At 41.0% G+C, this 21,220-nt stretch overlaps 1 long non-coding RNA gene across 1 annotated transcript in view; it reads right to left on the bottom strand.

Moving 5' to 3' along the window:
• LOC141748474 (uncharacterized) overlaps positions 1-20,529 on the bottom strand; it is a 34,539-nt gene extending 14,010 nt beyond the window's left edge. Inside the window, exons 1-2 of the long non-coding RNA XR_012589004.1 lie at positions 20,263-20,529; positions 20,069-20,160 (exon numbers count right to left, since the gene is read on the bottom strand). This is a non-coding gene — a long non-coding RNA (uncharacterized LOC141748474). The remainder of the gene's footprint in view (positions 1-20,068; positions 20,161-20,262) is intronic.
• Positions 20,530-21,220: the final 691 nt, after the last annotated feature.

Genomic DNA, 21,220 nt, shown 5'->3' on the forward strand with positions numbered 1-21,220 from the left:
GATCTTGGAGACCAGTTAATCCAGCAAAGCCACCAAAAACTGCCTTCTCTAACTAAACATATGCAACTTTGCATGATATGCAAACAGCCTGCACCTCTCTGCACCTCACATTAAGAGAGATAGATGTGGTAGCCCAAGAGCCTTTAATAACCACCTCGGCTCTAGGAAAATCCATCTGCACAGCTCCCAAAGCACACACCATTCTCAGTTTTCACCTCTAACACGCTTTCCTAAAGGACCCTGGTTAGGACACCCCTGTTTCCAACATAGGTTTACACAAACATTTCCTAAAAATTTTTTTGTAACTCATTAGCAGAGAGAACAAAATAGGACTCCACTGGGACTAAACACACCCAACCCAAAGATGCAAGATGCCAACTTAAAGTTCTCAAGTCCAGTTCAGGCTGACCGAGAGCTGAACCTGTAGTATGCCAAATCAGTGCCTTAACAACCAGTCTGTTGTTATTTCCAGCTTTACCCCAAAGCTGTTCCATACTGCAGAAAATCCACCTAGTTTAAATTTAATTAGAAATGGCATGCTGCCGTGAAGCAAACAATGAAAAACCTTCCTGTTAAAAGGTTCTGGACAAGCTTTAGTCTGACATCTACATGGGCAAACACTCCTGCCTGTAGCAAGCTGTGTGGAAGCCCACAATATGAACAGAAACACAAGTGCAAGATCAAGTCAAAAGATTCCCATTCGTCAGAGACTGGAAGGTCCTTGTGCATCATAACCAGTCTGGGCAGAGTGATGGCCTGCTTCCTTCCCCTGAAGCTTGCTCTGAGGGATCATGGGAACCTTCATTTTTCAGACCTTGTTTGACTGATCACCACCTTCAACATGGTGGTTCATCTCTCACCACTCCCACTGAACAGCAGCAACAGGGCCTTCGCTTTCACAGCCAGCAAAAGCATGGATGTTTTATACCCCTTCATCCTCATGCCAGCAGCAGCCTTTACTAAGAACTAAGCATTAGCTGGCCTCCAGCTGGAGCCTTCTCCCTGCCTGATATTTATCTCCTTGATATATTTATAGGCAAACATATCCCCTCTTGGCCTTCGTTATACTATGCTAAGCAAGTAAGCCAACCTCTTCTAGTCTCTTCTCATAAAGCAAGCTCTCTATTTTCCTTATCACACTAGCAAGCCTTCTTTGCACCAGTTTATTTTTCTTGGACACGGGTCATCAGAACTGTACACAGTATTCCAGAAGAGATCAATTCAGGTCCCTGTTAAATAGCATTTATGCTCTCCACTGGAAGCAGCTCTCACTGATACATTCTAATTCTCTCCACTTCCAACCCCTCAGTCTCCTGCAGGCTCTCCATTCCGATTTTCTTCACTCCTATCACTACTGTCCTCCCAAATGCAAAGTCAGCAGCCACCACTTCCACACCCAAGGCACAGGCCTCTAGAGAGCAAAGCAAAGCTCTCAGGGGAGGCAAGACTCAGACAGCATTCCCTGTCCTGCAATAGCCAGGGACATGGGACAGGACACAGGTGGTGGAGTCCTGTCTCCGCTGGAATTTTGCAATGTTTGAGAGCACAGTCTGGCCAAATTTTCCTCAGCTAGGAACCTTGACACAAAAATTGCAAGCAGATTTTTGTTTTTACCTCCCCCACCCATCCCCAAGCATAGAAATACCAAGACACATTAAAGGACTGTCCAACCTGTCCCACCTTTCTAGAGTTTCTTATCAAGAAGGAAACTCTCCAATTTCTTTCACAAGAAATCTTCCCTTTAATTTTTTATTGGAATTCCTCATCTCTTTCAATTGCAACTGGAACTGATATTATTCACCTGCCTAAATTTTAAATAGAATGCTGAAGAAGCACTCTAAAATTACTATGTAGCAACAAGCACCCTGCAGGCTTTACTCCTGGCACTGGACAGTCAGAGCATGTTGAATTCAAGTCCTATTTACACATTGTTCTATTACCTGAAAGATTTCACTGGGTAGCAACAGATGTAGTTGCCTGGAAGCCCATTATAATATGCAATGCCTGTTATCCTGAAAATCAGACACAGGAGTATAAATTAACTGTGTTTCATATTGTAATACATGCAGCATACCTAATTTGGAAACAACATATATACCTGTTATGTTTGTTTTAACCAGTAGCCTTCACATAACACAAAATTCAACTCCACAGTTCAGCAGATGCTCCAAAATTTTATAGTTTTACCCCACCTTCATCTCCAAAAGATATTTTGTGGAAAAAAAGGAGCCTAAAATGCTCAGTGGCCTTCAAATCAGACTTTTTTAAAAAAATCAGGACTTAATGAGCTTATGCAATTAAAGACGTTTAAAAACTGCATATATTGTACAAAAATTGCCACGTTCTACAGTTATAGTCCTCTGCTGTCTATGGGAGCCTTCACTATGCTTCAGTTGTCCCATTAAGAAACATATATTGATTGAAATACACAAATCCTTGGTGAAAATACTTATTTACAACTCAGGAAACACTGGAAAGCATGCAGAACCATTCTATGCTTCTCCTGAATACTATTTGTCAATACTGTATGGCATCCTGTCACATAAAAAAATAAAAAAAGACCCACACATAAACCCAGAGCTTCAAGTCAACAGCATGTATTCACAAGTCTGTAATTCAGATTTTTTTCTTTTTTTTTTTTTTGTGGGAAGATGCAAGGTCACAGAGGGAATTTCATTATGAATGAGGGAAAAAAGGCTTTTAAATCAAGCACTATTTCATTGAATGAGACCACTCTTTTCAGATACCAAGTCCCAGTTCGGAAAGCACATTTTTTCCCATTGCAGTGGAAAACCAGAATCAAATGTTGATTTAAATTAATGCAGCAGGGCAGTCAGTAACACTGCGCTAGTTAAACACTGACATCTACAGTCGTGTCTTGGGAAAAAGATTGTCTCTGGAGCTGGATCCAGCAGAGTCACCGGCAGCCTTTGGAAAGCATTGCCCCACACTCATGCTCCAGTAGGCATGTCCCATTCATAGTTAACTCACGTGAAACTCACCGTACAGATTAAGGATTATGCCATGACATCAGACCTGCCAGAATTCCGATTTGTTATTAACAGCAAAAGGACAGATACATGCAGAACACCACTGCTATCGGGAGGCAGGAAACAAACAAGAACTCAAAGCCAGGCCCATGGCTTGGTTTTTCAATGTCACTTGAACGTTTATAATTTCAACTGAAGTTTGCTGTGCAAACTCTGACAAGAGGAGGAAACACCTTGCAGTTTCTACTGCTTACAATGGGTACTGTGTTGGTGTCTTTTTTTTTTTTAATTATACTATTAATTAGACCAGTAATTGCAATTGAAATGAAAAAAAGTTAATTTGATAACTTATATAGTAATTAAGCCACATACTGCCAACAAATAAAACAGCTATAACATTTCATGCTAAAAAAGGATAACATTTACAAACAGAGTGCACATTTAAATTTGATGATTAGCACTAGCTTGGCCTTCAATTTTCCTCAGGTGAGACCAGATGCCTGGGTCTGCACACATCCTTCCTAGCTGCATGTCTCTCATTCTAACTGCTACAGAACAAGCTCTCATTATTTATTTTTTTTAATATCCAGGAAAAATAAAGCGCTAAGAAGTCCAGGGCAACAGCTATTCCTAGGCTCTGTGCGTTCATCCCATACAGTAGCTTTGCTCCGCTGTCAGATAGATCCCTGGCTGCTGTGCCCACAGCCCTTGCCTTCTCACTCCAGCACAATGCTGGAAGGATCACACACCTCAGAAAATCACTCCCACTAAACTGCAGTAGCTGACACTGTACTGCTTCTCATCCATGGTCTACAGGCACTCAAGCCATCTCTTCATCCATGCAGTGTAAGATTGATTTATTAGTACATGCCCACTCACACTGAAGGGATCAGCCGCACCAATGATAATTTTAAGCCTTCAGAGAGTCACTTCCTTCAAAGTGACCTGAGCTCACTTTATTATGCTCTCTTTAATGTTCCCCTGAAGAGAAATCTCAGACACACAGCAGTGAGGAACAGTTAAGAGATCCCTACTATATACAAAGAGATACACTCACAAAACAACAGTTACTAGCAGAGAAAGGGAATAAAAATCACCCCATGTATTAGAGTTTGTATTCCCTATCTGAAAAGAACACCACCATAATCCTTATGTGAAACCTCAACACAACATAAAAGAGATTGTAAGATAAGCATGAAGGCTGGAAGAGAAGAAAAATGCATGTATGGATGGAGAGAATCGAGTAAGCTATTGTTATAACTGGCCTCTTACCATGAAGACCTTAAACCCTTAACTTCTGCCAAATTGGAGGGCACTCATCTATTCTCAGGTAATATTTGCCTCATTAGGGAAGGCTCTATTAAAAATGCATCTCTCAGACCCTCAGCTTTATCGTTTTTCTTTTGCCTGATAGTCAGAGGGGGTTTTATTACCTTAATTTCCTCTCAGTTGGTGGACTGGATTTTTCTGACTAAAACAGACAGGAAATCCTCTTTTACCAGCCTCCTTTCATGCATGTAATCCCAGGCTACTCTACAACAATGCTATTGCACATTGCCCTTATGATCACTGATTAGATGCTGGACAACTATTGCTCTCTTGGCAATTTGCACTCTTCTTAGTAGAGCAAGTCACAGTCAGGTCAACCAGCATCAAAAATATCTAGATGTTTCAGTTTAGCGCCAGTTCTTCCCTTTCTCAGAAGTGCTTAAACATGCAACCTCTGTCAGGGTTCACCATCATTTATCCAGTTATCCTACTTTTATTACCTGATGATAGATGATCCGGGTTCATAAACACCTTGCCTGAAAACTCCATCTCACAAGTTAAGTGATTTTCCATTCATGGTTTTTGCTCTTACAACCAAGGCTCTTGCCAATTGTCACCCGACATGATTATATCCTGTCCATCCCCATAATCCCAACATTGCAATTCGGTTAGCATCCACTGTGCTCTGTGCAGGGTTTTGTCCTGTATACCGGACACTGCAACATCTGGGCTAGGTTACACAGCAGCAGTCCTTGGATGGTAAGCAATGGATTAGCAGGGATGTCAGGAAGGCTCCCAGGTAAATGGCTACAGAGTCCTGGGTTCACCAAGCAAGCAGAGTTAAGAAGTGATCTGCAGAAGGTTGTAAAACCACTGAAATTCAAAACTGTATTGTCCTGTTCTGTCGCAAGTACATGCGTAACAATTCCAGGACCTTTACTACATGGCTCCTGCTGTTCAGGGATGCAATCCTAAACCTTGCTTCACAGTTGCTCCTGTCTTTTGTCCTGGGGATTGGATACAACAGGTCCTGAGATCAGTAAGGGACAGACCAGGATGTTTGTGCCATATTTCAGGATTAATTGAAAACAGGGATGCAGAATAGAGTTCAAATTTTAGTCTGCTTTTAAGTCTTTGCCTCACAAAATAATTAAGTAATTTTCCCCATATTTTACCCAGAATACCACAGACTGAAAAGATAAGAAAAAGAGCAAAGAGAAACCAAATTCTAAAGATGGCATCTCTTAAAAATTTCTTTTACGTTATGGTTTCTTACCCCAGCTGCCAGCCTCGATGCTCGTACTCCCCATGTCTCCATGCATGAGTCCTCTCCCACTGAAAGAAACTCTGAAGTGGAGAAGTCATTTCTGCAAAGTCCTTAAGAAGCTGCAGTTCCTTAGACTCTTAGTCCTTCCACCCTCAAACAGGGGGAGCCAAGCATACCCTTGGATTACACATGCAAGTCAAGGACGACACAAATAACTGCCTGTAAAATGCAATTATGGTAGCACTGAAAAGGTTTATGCAAGACTTATGGTTTGCAAGAAAAGCAGATGACTGCTTTTACACTACCAGTGATGGAGTAATTTGGATTTTAAGAAAATAACCATCTGTTTTGTTTATTTATTTAAATTTTAAGTATTGGAATATTGGTTCTTTAAAGATTTGTGCTGGGTTCAGTTTAAAGTTATGCAACTCACTGGAACACTAGCTGAAAGGCAAGTTTCTTTTCAGTATTAATACCAAACCATGTCTTGTCACAGAGAAAGCTATTTCTCAGAGTTTCTCCTTGAAAACAAAAGCTGTCAGCTGAGGCCAGTAGATAGGGAGCGCAATCAAAGGATGAGAGGAGGAAAGCTCTTAACTGCAAATCCCTGGGCTACCTCTATCATCAAAGAAACAAAACATGTATCTGGGTGTTTATATATCACTATAATTTATTCAGGGCGTGGCAGGTTTTACACTTCTATAGTCATAATTATAGAATGCTGTATACTTCAGCAAAAGCACACACAAAATAAGTTTCAAGAGACCATTACAGAGCTTGAATCTGCTCACAACTAGGGATCTCAAGCCTGTTATTACATCCCCTCCCATTTTTTCCAACATATCAAGTCACACAGAAAAACACTTGCTCCCATTAATGGAAACAAGGAAAAGTGATAGGATGCAGTGTTTTACCTTGCAAAAGAATTTTGACGCTACCCCCCATCCTCCTCCAAAAAAGCAGTTTTCCAACTTACCAGTAAGAGCCATTTCAGCTTTTATTACAAAGCACTTTCAGGTGGTTTATAGGAGACAAAAGGCCCCAGACTACTCGTATTTTACTACATCTCAAGTTTAATTGGCTGTTCAATCAAATACAGTTGCCAAAAATTGAGTGTTTTCAAAACATCAGTTTTCAATCACAAATTAAGACAAGATCATGGGAGATTTTAGAAATTGAATCTTCCTGATATTTTCATAAGTTATAATTGTTTTAATCATCTCCAAAAGCCAGAAAACTATGCTAGGTGAAGGACTATTATTTATATTATCTTATTATGTTATGTTGAAGGCCTTGCTATTTAGAGAAAGAAAAATTCTCAGGCTGCTCAGGATGCCCTGCAGGCATCACCGCTCTCACTTGAATGCTGGGGCGGGATTTGGAGGGGGCAGAGGGTTAATTGATTTTTTTTGTGGAGACATTTGTAGCTTGACCAAAGTTGTCCGTGCATTTGTCCTTCAAGTCATATTTATATCACAGCTAAATTTTCCCTCCCAATTGTTTTCCAGCTCTGTTTGTTGTTTCTTAATTTCCTAACACTAATGAGGCTTCCTCCTGTCCCTGGGTTTTTCACCCACCCAGCACTGGGCACCTCCATGGACACCTCCCATCTCACTTCAAAAAGCAGTCAAAGGAGCAGGAAACACAGATGTCCTTCCACAGATCATACAGATGAGGTACAACATTACCGGTAAAAATCCTGCTAACAATTAATTCCATTTCATTTGCAAGACTTGTATTACCAAGTAGTTCGGCAAGTAATTTGTCTGGCATATGCCGAGAAAGGTTGGTGTCTCACCGTCAGCTGAACAGGAGCAATGATTCCCAGCCAACTGAACTGGCCCCAATACCGCAGCAATTCCAGAGGTGGTACCTGGACCCCAGAGAAAATGGTCCTGTCGTCTGAACAGAGGAATGCTACTGAAAGCAGTAGTGTGGGGAGAGGGACAGGACATTAAAACAGATTTTGGAAATAGTATGTTGGAAATAAAGATGACTATTTTAGTAACAAAAAAATAAGGAGGATAAGGTACCTGGGATACTTCAAGAGCCCAGATTACTCACATGTGGATAGGACACACTTGTAGAGATTCACCTACGGTACACATGCAGTAATTTTCATTATTTGGCCCAGCTACATGCATCTTCTACAATTTGTCAGAGAATGATTGATATAGCAGCTGTATTAGTCTCTCCATATTGCTTCCTTTAGCATAGCATGCTTTTATATTGTCAGTCAGTGCACACACAAATGCAAGGCACAGGAAAGCTATTATCACTGTGAATACTTCAGGGGAAACTCATTAGACTTGGTCCCAAAAACAAGTCCTAAGAAGGGCTACCAGGTATGCTCTTGCTTGGGACGTCTGAGAAACACTCTCTGCCTTCCCCAAAGTTTAGAAGCACGTAAATCCAGCACAAGGATCTAATCAGCAGTCAGGGTACCATCCCTGAAGGCAATATCACCCATGACTGTGTAGCCAAGCTTATAACATATGTGGTAAAAACCATCCCAGCTACCATATTAACACACCACTGTGATCTGCCAGCAGATGGATAACACTTCTATTAAGACTCAACAGGATATTTCACATCCCACTGTTATTCTAATAGCATTTATTAAATACAGTGCTCAACAGCCATGAGGAAAAAAAAAAAAATAATCCAGCTTTGCCTGCATGCTCTAGGACACGTTTTTATTGTTTTAAACACAAATGTATCTATAGCTGGTTTTCTGAAACTCCAGAATATACAAACAGTGAGATTACTGGAGTTCTAAAGATACCCAAGCATTTCCTACTCCCCCAGAGAGCTGCCCCAGGGCTCAGCCCCCCAGTTCTGACCAGCTGCACCCAACAGACACAAATGCCACAGTTCCCCTCACTAAAAGCAACAGTAATCTCCAAAAATTTTGCTGACATTGGAGTCGTAACTTGGCCTGGTATTAAAAAAAAAAAAAACAATTATTTTTTTAACAGTGCCATAAGAAGACTATTCTTTTAATATATTCACATGAGTCATTAATAGCTTCTCTATCTCAATGTTTAATTTAGTTTCAGTAAACCAATGGCACAATAATGGAAACTAATCTGCTAGTTCTTATGTGTATTTAAAAGACAACGGCAGGCACATTTGGCAATAATACTCCCTATTACTGTTATCACCATGACTGCTACATATAGTCAAAGACCTCTTTGAGGCTGCACCAATTTTTAGATTTTCCATCAACTACAAGCACAAGAGGCTAATTATTTCCTGGGACACAGGCATTCTGCCAGGCAGGATGGCAAAGTCTTCCTTGGATCAAATCACCACCTCAGAACCCATTTTGCCCTTCCACATTGTATATCCTCCTTGCTGGCTGCCCTCTGTACACCAGGGGTTTTCCTCTTTCCCCACCTGCTGAGAAAGTTCACTGACATTTTTCCTGGTTTATCCTCACACTAGTATTTTATATAAATAAAACTCTTTTCAGAACACCTCTCAGAGTGAAGAAAAAGTAATAAAGTTTTACTGTATAGATATATCAAATCCAATTAAACATGATGCAGTGATAATATTTTTACAGGGATTATTTTCTTAAGTATGATTTTGAGATTTGTTATGAGCAAACAGACTTGCATCCCTAAATTTACCAAATGTTCCTGGAATATGTAATGGCTCAGATATTCATTTTAGCATCCATTTAAAAGACAAAGTCTCCATCCCTTATGTTTGAGCATGTTCTTTAGTTTGCTAACGCTAATAAAAAGATTTCTCAGACAACATACAGACAAAAAGCCCCACCTTTCTTTCAGTACAGAGGACTGACCACATCAAAAACCCAGACTTCATCCTTTCCTGATCCTAATGAGATTTTGAGCCATAATCACATCGTAAGTGGATGATATGGCAACAGTTCCTAACACAAAACCTATGCAATACTGTAACCAAATTTTGAGCATTTAATATTCAATACAGCAATAGAAAAAACACTTGGCAGGAAAGACATTGTACTATTTTATTCAAAAATGCATATATTCCACAATACATATCAATTAATTTCTATGATTAAACCCATCAACTGCTCTTCCCTATTTCACCATTTTGAGACCTTTAATAAATATTTTTTTCCTTGGATAATGTATTAAACAAATTGCCATGATCAGGAAGCAAAACTGAAGATAAGAAGAGAATGAAAAGATTAAAAATCCACTTGCAGATCTCATAAGATAACCAAACAAGACACTCATTCCCACTCTCCCCTAGCAGAAATACAGATGTGTTTATAAACTGTCAAAACAACTAAATCATTTATCTATTTTAAAAAAATGCAGAAGTTCCACTGGTTTTAGAGTCATAGCAATAAACTTGATAAATGCCAACTTCAGTGTTCACGGGCCACCACATCACAAGATTGGAATCACTCTTGAAAGACTTTGTCCTTTATCATTCTTGATCAATTCATAACATAAGTATGTTACGTGCAGAGACATTCCCCATTTTCTTCATTACTTCTACGACCCTGATGCTAGAGGAGAGGAACATAGGAAACTCCTTAGAACCCACAATCATTCGTTCTTTTGTTTGCTTGGGGTTTTTTTGAATAATTCAGGCTTTCGGTTCAGAAGTGAATGTTCCCTCAAAAATGCAATGCTGGCTTCCCTCATTTTTTTGTCATTACATTTTATAATGGTCAAGAGCCCCAAGCATCCCTTGGACTTAGACTGTCCGTCCATCACCTATTCCCTACAGATGCTGGCATGCTATCTGTCAAGGTGCTCTGGTGTACATGGGGACAGTTGGTGCACGGGGCAGGTGGCACAAGGACAGCCCGCTGAGAGGCACAGCCTGAGGAGGCAGTTTCCGATCTCAGTGGCCCTAGCATCAAGATGGGAAACCCTGAGACAACAAGAGAAACAACAGATTCATAAGGTGAATTGTTTGGACATTAGAGTTACCATTCTGTGAAGCACGACATAGACTGTGCTCCCAAGAGAGCATGTAAAATAAATTCTTTTTTTTTTTCCCCGCAAAGAAAATGTTTCCAAAGGAGAATCAAGCTTGCATGCACAGAGGAAGACATATGGTCCATGTACAGCACTATGCCAAGATCCATAGGATTATGGGACCACTCACAAAATTAGGATGGTCAACAGGTTGGAGGGAGAAAAGCAGAGAGTAAGTTATCTGAAGACACCAAGTCTTATTTCTCCCCATCCAAGTACATGCACCTATGCCAGCAGTCTCACTCTACTCGGATACTGGCTTTTCCAGGAAGTCCTATGCATTGTATCTTCTCCAGGTGGGCCACCCTTTTTTTGCCCCATGCTCTGGGCAGCTTCTACTGCCTCTTTCCTCTCACTTTCCCCTAGAAAAGCTCTGGGCTTTTCAGATGCACGTTATTCACCATTGACTGTGATCCATACACTGAAGAAGTGAGAAATACAGAAAAATGGAAAAAAAAGCAAAAACGCCCTCAAAATAGATTTGAAGGGATAAGAAAAACTGCTATCATAAATAATGTAGGATCCAGGGGAGTCAGCCTTAGAAACCACCACACTCTGAGCAAGTTTCCAGATGTACAAGGAGGCCAGGCAATTATGTTCAATTCTTGACTGATTTAATTGGTATGCAGAGCAAACCCACAAGACAAACTACAGGCGAAGTTATAATTGCCCTGATTACAAAGCTCTACAAGAAGCTTTCAACAAAATAACAGCCGCAGTTTTCCTTTATTTATATCTGACACTAAAGAACATCAGGGACAATCCATTTTTAAAACCTCCTCTAAAGAAGCTATTATCAGAAGCAAAGAATAATAAAAACAGGAGGTGGAAAAACAGTGATCTAGTCAGTACCTTGAAAAATATCCCGTCTGCTTTAATGTCTCTATTTTGTTTTATTTATGAAGGTTTAGGTTTAAAAAAAATGCCCAAGAGTTTTAATGACAAAAATAGCAATTTATGATGTAATTTTTGATGCCATAATGTAACAGTGAAGATCTTCTTTGTTTTTCAAGAGATAAAAAGATATTTCTCTCACTAAGCAGGCTCACAAAGCAGCGTTTGCAGCACAAACATTGCCCTCTAACTTCAGCTGAATTTCTTCCACTACTACTGACATAAATGTCAACTTAATCGATAGGTTATACTCAACTGTCAAAGTCTTTCCTACACTCATATTTTATCTTGCTCTTCAACAGTTAGAGAGGAAGGAAAAGTGAGTTACCTAAACCAACATAAAGCCCAACACTGCATAAAACCTTTCTCCTGCAGAGATGAAAGTCTCTGCCAGCTGTTCTTGGTGCTGGTGTGCAAAGGAGAGGTGCACAGGATAGCTATTCTTTCACCCCAACTCCACATGCTCCAGCAAAGGAAGGAGACAGCGTTACTCCTTGCAGTTCTTCTGCACCAAGGAAACCCTTTCTCTACCACTGACAATGGCCTGTTTCGTCTCTGGCTCAAGAGCTCTGCCTGCATGAAAAAAATTCATACATGCACATAGACCAGCACAGGTACATAGAAAACAACACTGAAATCTTAAAGTTTTCAAAACTATTATGCATCTTTACCAATGTGTCCCCCATTTGCCAAGTACCCTGCACCTCAAATGGAGATGTATTGTGCTAAGAGTCAGTCTTCTCCTACCGCTACTCCTCTTACTGATAACATTGGGTACATTCCTGTTTATTTCAGAGATTCGTGATCTTCATTTTGAATTATCTATCTTAATTGCTGACTTCATTGTCTGGCCTATTTAATTAGTCTTCATTAAACACCATCACTTTTACCACTTTAACAGACTGACCAGTGAAATGCAGCCTGGTACACACTGATCATTTGGAAGTAAATAAAAGGCTAAATGAGACGAAGGGATCAATATGCAAATTCTGACTCTAGCTCAGCAAAGCAGAGCTGCACAGCCTGGCCTCCAGAGGAAGACACCAGCTGGAACATGGAAATCTAGGTGGAAATTCTTGCTCCATCCCAGCTTCTGTGTGATTTGGAAAAATACGTTTGGCCCATGGATAGTTTTCTCAAAGGGTACCTTGGTATTTACTAGAGCTCTCAGGCAGGCCTCAGTAGGTCGCTTCCTCCCAAAGCCAATGGCAATGAAATACAAAACCTCCTTAGACATTTGTAAATCCACCTGGGTATTGATCTGCATAACTAAGTATCTGAATATAGGTAGTCCTTAGTTTCTCTGTCTTGACTGTCTCCCATTGAAATGAAACAAAAGCTGAATACACATATATTGAGAGACAGACTGAACCACAAGCTCTACTGGCATGAGTCTGGCACGCATTTATTTGGCATAAATTTGGTCCAGCAGATTTGTTGCCTCAAAGCTTAAAATAAACTAAAAACAAAGCTGCAAATTCAAAGCTTCACACATCATCCTTGGAAGCCTGGGGTAGTTCTGGAGAATAGCCGTGAAAGCTACAAATGGTAATAATACATTTTTAATAAAATTGCTGTTTTAAATCATTTGCTTTTAACATCTATTTTGCAAGTCTCAGAGGAAACCAAAAGCCATTTTGTGGCAGCTTCCTCATTTTTATATATTATGAAGAATCTCAAAGATCACTCCAGCTATAAATACATGTCATGAATGGAGTTTGGTATGGAGGACAATAGCTGTAAAATAATGCCTGTGGGAATGAGAAATTTACTGAGGCTTTGATATGACACTGACAGACAGAGGCTGAGAGCATTATTTCAGCATCAAGGTAACTTTTCTGTCCCAAGGACAATATTTTACACAGCAATTGCCTGAAAAAACAACCAATATTTCTTTTATTACACTTGTCTGTATTTTTCCCCCATACCCACATATTGAAATTGCTATAAATCCTATTTGCTCAGAGCAACATTACCCATTTCATTTGTTTGGGTGACACGCTTCTGAGCGCATGCCTTTTTTTTTTTTTTCCTCATGCTATTTCCCAATTTTCCAGAAAAGTATGTATATTAGGTTGTTTTAGCCAATTAAGGGACAGTGACGGGAGGAATCAGGAGCTCTCAGCACAGTGGTAATGATGCTGACCCCCCAAAGAGACGAAGAGCAGTACAGTACACAAAATCAATATGCTCCTCAACTGCAGTCACAAATTCTGCATGTGATGTAGGTCCTTTTGCAGCAACCTGCCAGCAGGCAGATAGGTTGTTATGCAGCAAACACACAAGGCACAAGCAGGAATCCTTATCTTTCAAGAGATGCCGGGGGGGGGGGGGGGGGGGGGGGGGGGGCAGAAATAATACATACACATTCTTTGAGCACACCACCTCAGCAGCACAGTGATTCCCCACAAAGACAGGGCATTACACTGCTAAAAGCAGTTTACTTTGTGCCCCAGCAGGAAACATTTCAGACACATGCACAGAGCTCCAGCCTGGCCATCGCTGCAAAGCAGCACATAGAACAGCTGCGACAGCAAGAGCTTTTAGACCAATTCCCAAATGCAAGAGCCGTTAAGGGAAGCTTGGTCAGCACGGCAGTACTGCCAGGCAAGCAGAGAGCACACTGGCACATAGCACCAACTGGACACTAGCAGCACCCTGCACAGTCCAGCTGCAGAGCAGAAGGCTGCTGGGCTCCACCTAATTCTCCCCTCACCCTTTCTCAGTCTGGGAGCTGCAGATAACCTCGAAAAGCTTTCCTCTTGCAGCATTTCCACATAGGAAGGCTTTTCCTAGCTTTGAGCATGTAGCCAACTATAAACCCATTTCCCCCGCTTCCTTGTGGTAACGTTGAAGCACGCAGAAGTGAAGGATACGTAGCAGGGGCGCTTTGAGCTACAGGTATCTCCGAAAAAGAGCTGACAGGCTATCTGGGAAGCTGCAAAGCTACACAGGCAGCAACAGAGCCAATTGTTGCAGTACAAAGCCAGCTGCAGCATGTTACTGTGCTGGCAGGGAGCAGGAGCAGTAAGAGTTTATATTTGCCAAAATTTGTTATAGTTCTGACTGTATTCCAACCAGGGAAAACAAGCTCCCTTGACTAGTTTTTGCAAAGTTGCTGTATCTTGAATGTTATTCACTAGTTGATTACGCTGTTAGTTTTCAGACAGACCAATTCCTGTTAGTCCTGGAGAAGTGCAGCTCCTTCAGACAGAAGAGCTCTTTTGGCCCCCTTTGCCTAGGAAAAGCGCTTTAATACATGTATTACTACAGCATCTAGAGATCGAGTGAGAGCCTGGCACATGAAATGCCCAGAGGAGAGAAATGAGCATAGAGAGCCTATAAAGCAAGCCCTGCAAGAGGACGTTGAGGGCATGGTCTGAGCCACAGTATCATTACCACTACTTTAGCATCTGCATGGTGATTTTGGAACAGAACCGACACAGCGCTTTTCCTCCTGACAGAGGAGTGCCACATTTCTGTCATCTGTGCATCTTTTCTATTTTCATCACCTGCATGGTAATGCCTGTCTGTCTAGGCAGAAATGATAGCAACCCTGGTAACTGTCACTGAAACATTCCTGCTTCAATCCAGGATGAAAATCCCACACTGTGTGCTGTTGCTTGCAATGGCACTATAGCCAATAAAACAAATTGGGCCAAGGAAGATTGATTGCTTTGTTTGATCAAATTATAAAAAACAGTAGCTGAAGGGAACACAGGAGATGCAATATCTTGACTTTAATCAAACATCTACTACAGTGCCTCACAAAAATCACTAAAATGTTTGAATCAAATTGGTTTTGACAGAAGCACTGTCATATGGTTTGAAAGTTAACTGGAAATAATAAGCAGAGAGCAATGTTGGGCAGCAGTGTTTTGAACAAGAAAGGCATTTATAAGTGTGCTTCAACAGGGATTAACATTAGACTCAATTTTACATAGCATTTCTACTGAAGCATCTGGAAGATCAAATAAGTAGCACATTAAATTTTTAAATAGTAATTGCATAGAACAAAGAGGAGACAGTTGTAATTGAAAGTATGACCACACAACCACTTGCAATGCAACAAACCCATACTATTTTTAACCAGTATGAAAACATCATGGCAAGAAAAACAGTGGGAAAACAGTAAAAGCAGAAGACATGCCTTGCCATTTGGCCAGCAGAGTAGCAGAACCATTACTTAAGGCCATCTGTTTTCCAAACAAGTTGCCATTCTCCTCAGCAGAGTAGATAAGATCACAGAGGGCATAACAGCTATTTATGAAGCGTACCATCATTTGGTAGGAGCTGGCCATCTGAAGACTAGACAGATGTCAGTAAAGCCAAAAAGGTTTAAAGAAAGGTCTCTATATTTATTACATCCTGGGAAGTTTTCCTCCTTAATTAGCAAGCAATTTTCTTTGAGCAGCAAGGAAGATGGAATGCAATAAAAGCTGACACTTGCAAACGCTAGCAAGAAACAGATGGTCCTGCTCTCAGTCAGGGAGACAAGGCTATGGATTTGAGTTTCTTGATTTGTAAATACTATCCCCTTTCTTTTGAATTATATTAATCTAGAAATAAGGTTCCCATAATATAATATAGTCTAGACATCGCACTCAGGCTTACTTTACCGCTCTCTAATTCGCCCTCTGTCAAGTCTGTAGCTGAAATACACAAATTTTCCTTTCATTTCTGCCTGCTGTCAATTTAGCTTAGGTCTTATAAATAGCAGAGGAATCTTCATTAACAGCCTATGATCTGTTTTGCACAACCAGCCTCACAGCTGATTAAGTTACTAGATAAAACACATTAAATTTCATGTCCTAATTCCTTTCATCAACTATAAGAAAACACTCCACACTATAAAATAACAAGCCTTACTGTTAATCTTTAGTAGCACCTACAAGGTATCAGATATACAAATTAAAGAGATTCACATCTCCTGCTCTAATGCGAGGGTCCAAATGCACGAGGATGCTCTGCAACCCCTCCCTGGCAGGCCTTTGCTGCTCAAGGCCTTTTCTGACCTGTCACAGTGGTGACCTGGGATCCAGCTGCTGGAAAGAGCCACAGTGGGGAAAGATCCAGGAGAGGTCTTGGCTGGGGCCTCCCACCCTGGGTTCAGGAGGTGTTTGTAAGCTCCAGGAGGTCACTGCTCTGCCTGGCTCAGCATACCCCGTGGCTCCCAGCTCACCTGCCCTTGCTGCTCCCTGACATCTACTTTGTTTACCCACCACCGGGGTGGTATTCAAAGTTAGGCTTCACATCAACAGGAGCTAAGTAACCTCCACTCATTTCCAATTAAAGTACATTATTGCTAATACAAACTATTCCCAAACCCTGCTGTATAACCAACACTGACCCTAGGGCCATCATTAGTAGTTGAACTCAGGCAGGAGTCAGTCAAGGCAATGAATCAAAACAACGAGAGCTATGGTGGGTATTACTACAGATGTTCTGGGTGTGCTACCTGCCTCACACCTGTCTAACACTCATCCTGACACACTGGTCCCATACACACAACAAAGCAGCGGCCTAGCGACACTTTAATCCCAAACCCATGAAAGCTGAAGTTTCTGAGGATCTGCTGCTCCTGAATTACAAGCAACACAACACACAGAATGGCACATTCTCAAAAGGGAAAAAAGAAAGAGGGCCCTTCATGCCAGCACTACTGAACTCCAGAGGCTGCTCTCTGAGATATATCAGCATCAGTTATGACTGCGTGGCTCATAAGTGGCACACTCGTCACAACACTCCATTTGCTTTTCTTTTTCAGATGGGGAGGGAATGAGGGGATGAAAGCCAACAAGAGAGGAAGCACATCCAGGCACACTATGCACAACGTAGTGAAATGTTTAAGTCATCAGCTACTACCCTAATCCTATAAACAAAGCACAACTGGCTTAAGTGAAAAACCCCAATCGGGATCAATGGCACCAAGTCCAACTGGCACCACTAGCAACATCCCTCAGAGACAGGTATTAGAGTCAATGCTATTTAGTCTTTTCAAAATGACCTAGACAACATTCTCCACAAGTTTGCGGACAACACCAAATTGAGACCAGTGCTTGAAATTCTGATTAGCTATTTGCATGATTTTTTTTTTTTTTCTCCTCACCATGCAGGTGATCAAACACAAGAACAGGGGCCAGGCAGGTGGGGAAGCTTTATTCTTGGAGGTATTTAAAACTCAGCTAGGCAAAACTCTGAGCAGCCTGATCCAAGCAGGACATCTCTGAACAGATGACCCCCAGAGGCCTCTCCCAACCCAAGTAATTTTACACCAGCATTAGTTAATATATCAACAGCAGGGCCTGTGCTTTGTATACCCACTATGCAATATTACTACAGTGGGTTAGGAAACCGACCATCCTGAATAACACCGTATCTTCAGGTTTCTTTTTTGTTCAAGTATCTAGCTTCTGACACAAACTAAATTAGATTTTACTCAATATTAAGCTGCACTGAACAGACTCTCTAATAACTACAGAAGCTTCCTCAAACCATGTTGCCCCTCCTTGATGGCAATTGTTACAATGACACACTTCTGCACACAGTAGCCACTTTCAAGGAGAATTATGCAAACTACACAGGTTCTCTTCCAAATTAGGTACAAACCTTAGGTCAGCTATTTTATAGATTAAAAAGAAAAATAACACACAATAAAATTCCTGATGGCCAGTGTGAGTAATTACTTATCTAACTAAAAGCACATTTTCCCCCCCATGTCCTGAAGGCTCTAGAGATTGCCTGTCCACGGTTTTTGCAAGCAGACTAATTCTCAGCCTGCCATTCTTTGCCTACACTAGTTCATTCTGCTGTGATAAATTGTTGCCTGTAGATGCACTGAATTTGCAAAAATAAAACAAAAAAAAGGAACCTCTCCTTATGGTAATACTGATAGAAAAGAGCAAAACACAACAACATTCATTTTAGCCATAGTGCAATGAGTAATAAAGGAATAAATAAATTATAATTGGTTAAATTATTGATGTCTATCATTTCAGAGTCTTCTTGTTCAGCAGTAGATGTTTTCCTCCCTTAGCTATTTACAATGTGCGGGTGGAGCAGAGGTAGAGGGTGATATATTTGCAGCTGTATTTGCCTAGCAGAGTTTTGCAACCATTCAGTATTCTATTGAGATATGAAAGTTACCGACTCTGCCAGCAAATAGCAATTACAAGTTCAGTAGGATCTGACTGTCCTAAAGCCCTGCTTTAAGGAAGCTTTCAGCTTATTAATGTGGTATCAGCTTTCAGGATAAATACAGAAGGATCTCCTTGATTATAAAGTTCATAGTAGCATTATACATATAAACAGCCCAAGACCTGCAAAGCATCTTTCTGGTTAGTTGGCATTTTTCTTTATAAGTAATTGTGGTACTAATGATCCTATTTAAGCAAATAAGTACTTGAAAAACATTCAGGAAATTTAGTCTATGCAAAACACCTTTTCTCCTTAAGGATGAGGTTCTACAGAAATATGGACCATAAACCTTCCTTTTTGATAGAAAAATGCCATGCTTTTCAGGATATTAAAGTTTAAGCAGTTATCAGAATACTAGGACTCAACTAATTACAATCCTGTGTTCTTTCAACTCAGTATTGAAGTGCATCAATTTGAAAGAAATGAAAGCTGCCGCCCCAAAATATCTCAGCAGAGTTTTGTAGCTCCCCACGTTTTAGCGTTGTTTTGCCTGGTGAAGGAGTGTGTGGCATCTGAATTACACTCTCGGGGTCCCTATGCACCATACAAACACTGCAGTGCACTGCAGGAGAGGAACCACAAAGGCCCATTCACTAAACACGGAGCCCTTCATAAGGCTTCAGCTGAAACATAACCCAATTGTTGTTAAGGCACACTAGGACCACTGTCACTACTCAGTATGGAGCCCAGAAGAAAAGTAACACCACCGCTCCCTCCCATGTTCTTCCCTCTGTAGTTTATTAGTTATCTGTGATGTTCAGGGCTCTGCATTGTTATGAGCCTGACTCCAGTAGTAATTAATGGGAATTCCCAAGAACACAGTGGGGGTCTCTTAAGATTGCCAGTGGGAAGTGCTGAGAGCAGAGAAGGTCCATTTCTCCAAAGTGCTTTCTATTTCAGCTGCAGAGATGCACCTCCTCACGTACCTTGAAAAGTCTGCTGAACTTTTTGAACAAAAATGAAGTCTCTTTGAACCAGCGTCCCTGCTTTTTTTTTTCCCTTCTCTGTACCTTTCCCTCAGGTATCATTGCAACCTACAATATGTTTTCCACTGACACACAAAAGCTGTTGACCTTGCCAGCAAATAGCAATTACAGATTCACCAGGAATATGCTATGTTTAAGTTTTGCTATAAAAAAGGCTATCTAACACCAGGATCAAGTACACAGGAAGTCCCAGATTCAGATCCCTCGTTGCCCAAGGAAACTCAGGCGTACTGCTCCAATGAGGGTCCTCTGGCATCAGGCTACTTAGGACAAAGGAGAGAAAGCAATGCTTGCACTCACACAAACTAAGGCTAATCTACATGTTGAACAGTTGCACAATCACTGACTAGAGAGGAACACAGTACCCAAGGTGTACTAGCAGAGGAAAACAACCTGGATTGCAGTCCTGCCACACACACCCAATTTATTGTTATGTCCCAATGTCCCCACATCCCAAAGCAAAAACGTCATACTCACTCTTTCTTCTCTCGGCAGCCAGATGTTCCCCCCTCCAAATGGCATTTGGTCTAGCAGTCAGAACACTCACCCAGAAGACAGGTCAAATCTTCCTAAATAAAGGAAGGAAACAATGTTAGTCCTCCCATAATACCACTTTCCCCTTTTACAGGGTGACAGAGAAACTACTCTTCTGTGTAGGCCCTAACAAATACCTATTACATCAGTAGCCTCAATCAAGACAAGCACAGAGACACCTCCTTTTAGGAAGCCCAAAGAGGCTACAGCCCCAGCTAGAGACTGGGCCACCTAGCACAAGTGTGATTTATCCCTCTCTGAGCCAAGCAGCAGAATTTCAGGCACCTGTGGCACTTCAGTAACAAAAAAAAACAACAAATACACCTGAAGACATGGCCTACTCTGAGGTTAATACAGTTATAATGATTTTAACTTTGGACTTGCAGGTCCCAAAAGTAGTAGCTTGCCCCATATCTGCCTTCTTGAGGCTGTAAGCTCACGTAAATTCAGAAAGAAGGGAATAAGTTATTGCTAAGCACCACTGTCTCCCTTCATTTTTGAAGTATTATTCATTTAGGGCTTTGTATAAATGTGTGTGAAAGCCCAGCCCCTCATGGAATAACCACCATCAGCCTTGTCCTGTATGCAGTGACCTTGACAACTTTACACCACCAATTTTCAATCATAGATGATGGATTAATCGAGGCTGATTTGGACCAGCTGCACTCTGTCAGAGTCTTTGCTCTGATCTTCACGCTGCAATAACTTTCCATTATAACTGATTCTGCCAGGGGTGAGGCTGTTAAGATAGTAAAGTACTCTTTACCTCCCTTCTGCCACAAAAAAAAAAAAAAAAAAAAAAAAAAAAAAAAAAGGGCAATTTTCACTAATACTACTAAGGTATTTTTTTACAATAGTGAGAAGACTGACATGACCCAGTTTCTGTCAAATGCTTGTGTGTGCACATATCTTCATTAGTTGAGGCTTCAGAAACTGACCTAAAATTTTAAGGTCAGCAGACCAGGAGGAGAGCCTTACAACACAAGCAAACTCACATCCATAGAGGATTATTCATAAGTTTCACAGGTCTTTCAGTGCAACTTGGAGCTTGCTGCCTTTCAAGGAAAAAATTTAGTACTGTCCCCAGTCTCTATC

The sequence above is a fragment of the Larus michahellis genome, chromosome 9, assembly GCF_964199755.1.
Source record: "Larus michahellis chromosome 9, bLarMic1.1, whole genome shotgun sequence".
Lineage (NCBI taxonomy): Eukaryota > Metazoa > Chordata > Aves > Charadriiformes > Laridae > Larus > Larus michahellis.